Raw genomic sequence first — 2,401 nt, forward strand, 5'->3', positions numbered from 1 at the left:
GGACCATATGGGATGCCGGGATTGAAACCACCATCCATCATGGATCAGCTGTGTGAGAGGCAAATGCCCTACTGCTGTGCTAACACTCTGGCCCCATTCATTACTTCTTTTTATTATTTTATAATAAGAAGAATGTCAACTCTTTTCCATATCTGTGATTCTTATTTTGTGTTATGTCCTTAGCAACTCTGACTGTTAGGCTGTATTTCATCAATATTCAGTAGGTTATATAGGGTTAGGGAAGAATTCATACAGCAAACATCAAATATTTACTATAACTTCATCTTTATCAATTGCATTTTATGGTAGTTGTATTTTAAGTAAAACTAAATTAAAATTAAAAAACTTTAATTAAAAAATTAAAAGGTTTAACAGATGGAGGCTGAGGTTTGAGGTATGGTGCGCACAATTTAGTCTATCTGCCTTGGACCCATTGGCCGAAATATTACAAAGCTATGTTACATGTTTCATCAGAAAGGATGGAAGGAGAGCGATGCTTGATTACAGATGGGGGCATAGGTTGTAAGAATGTTACACAGGTGAAGGGGGCTGTTCTTTTATGTTTTTCTTCCTTTTTCCTTTTCTTCTCTTAAATTGATTTTATAGCCTCTAGAAGGACTCCTCCCGTTTCTTTCTTGTTTGATTTTTACCCCCTAGTTTTTTATTCTTTCTTTTTTCTTCCCTCTAAACAGAACCACATAACTTGAACCATCTTGTTCTGCCTCACAAATAGAGGGGAAAATAATGGAGGGTACCAAGACCAAACAGGTGTATGAACATTGAATAGAAATAAAAAATGGGGGCTGGAGAGATAGCATGGAGGTAAGGTGTGCAGAAGGATGGTGGTTCACATCCCGGCGTCCCATATGGTCCCCTCTCACCCTTTCTGATGCACTGTTACCTCCTACATACCCTCCCCTGCCTGCTTCTAGGACAGGCTTTTTGCTTCACTCTTTCTCTCTCTCCATCTCTCTCTATTCTTTTTATTTATTTTTATTTTATTTTATTTTTTTGGTTTTTGGGCCACACCCGGCGATGCTCAGAGGTTACTCCTGGCTGTCTGCTCAGAAATAGCTCCTGGCAGGCACGGGGGACCATATGGGACACTGGGATTCGAACCAACCACCTTTGGTCCTGGATCGGCTGCTTGCAAGGCAAACACTGCTGAGCTATCTCTCCGGGCCCTTCTTTTTATTTTTGATGCTGTGATTTGCACTACATTTAGTGAAGAGGTGCAATGCATGTCCCTTTCATAGTAGACCCTTCTCTATACTAATTGCACTCTCCGATCTTTGTGGCAAGCTTCCTACCATGGACTAGTCTCCTCATCCTCATCTCTATTGTCTCTGAATATCATCCCCACACTGTCTTTTATTTTCCTTATATCCCACAGATGAGTAAGATTATTCTATGTTTATCCCTCTCCCTCTGACTCATTCACTCAGCATAATAATATTCAAGTTCATCCACATATAAGCAAATTTTGTGACTTCATTTTTCCTGATGGCTGCATAGTATTCCATTGTGTAAATGTACCACAATTTCTTTAGCCACTCCTCTACTTTCTGCCACCTGAGTTGCTTCTGGCTATTGTAAATAGTGCTGTGATGAACATAGTAGTGCAGGGAGCTTTTTTGTATTGTGTTTTTGTGTTCCTAGGGTATATCCCTAAGATATTGCTATATCATAAGGAAGCTCAATTTCCAGGTTTTTTTTAAAAGAAATATCATATTATTTTCCAGAAAGGCTGAACTAGATCACATTTCCATCAGCAGTGAATGAAAAACTCTTTCTCTTTGCATTCACACCAACACTGGTTGTTCTTGTATTTTTTGTGATGTGTGCCATTTCTGTGATGTGAGATAATACTTTACTATTGTTTTGGTTTGTATCTCCCTGATGATTAGTGATGCGGAGCAATATTTTTCATGTGCCTTTTTTTTTGGCTTTTGGGTCATAACCAGGCTACATTCAGAAGTTACTCCTGGTTCTGCACTCAGAAATCATTCCTGGTGTGCTTGCTTCAGCAGTACATATACTAAAATTGGAATGATACAGAGAAGATTAGCATGGCCCCTCCACAAGGATGACACTCAAATTCATAAGAAATCATTCCTAGCATGTCTAGGGACCATATGGGATGTGCTGGGATTCGAGTCACCATCCTTCCTGGATAGGCTGCGTGCAAGGCAAATGCCCTACAGCTGCATTATCTCTCCAGCCCCTCATGTTCCTTTTACCCATCTGTATTTCTTGTGTGTGTGTGTGTGATGTCTGTTCATTTTTCTCCACATTTATTGATGGGGGGTTAGATTTTTTTCTTGTTCAGTTTTGCTAGTTCTATGTATATCTAGAGATTAGTCTTTTACGAGATGGGTATTGAGTGAATAGTTTCTCCCAT

At 39.5% G+C, this 2,401-nt stretch overlaps 1 non-coding gene across 1 annotated transcript; it reads left to right on the plus strand.

Moving 5' to 3' along the window:
- The first annotated feature begins 2,014 nt into the window (after positions 1-2,014).
- Positions 2,015-2,124, plus strand: LOC126029176 (U6 spliceosomal RNA). The gene has a single exon (XR_007502827.1). It is a non-coding gene; the product is annotated as a U6 spliceosomal RNA (small nuclear RNA).
- The last annotated feature ends 277 nt before the right edge of the window (positions 2,125-2,401 follow it).

This window comes from Suncus etruscus, chromosome 14, assembly GCF_024139225.1.
Source record: "Suncus etruscus isolate mSunEtr1 chromosome 14, mSunEtr1.pri.cur, whole genome shotgun sequence".
NCBI classification, from domain to species: Eukaryota; Metazoa; Chordata; class Mammalia; order Eulipotyphla; family Soricidae; genus Suncus; species Suncus etruscus.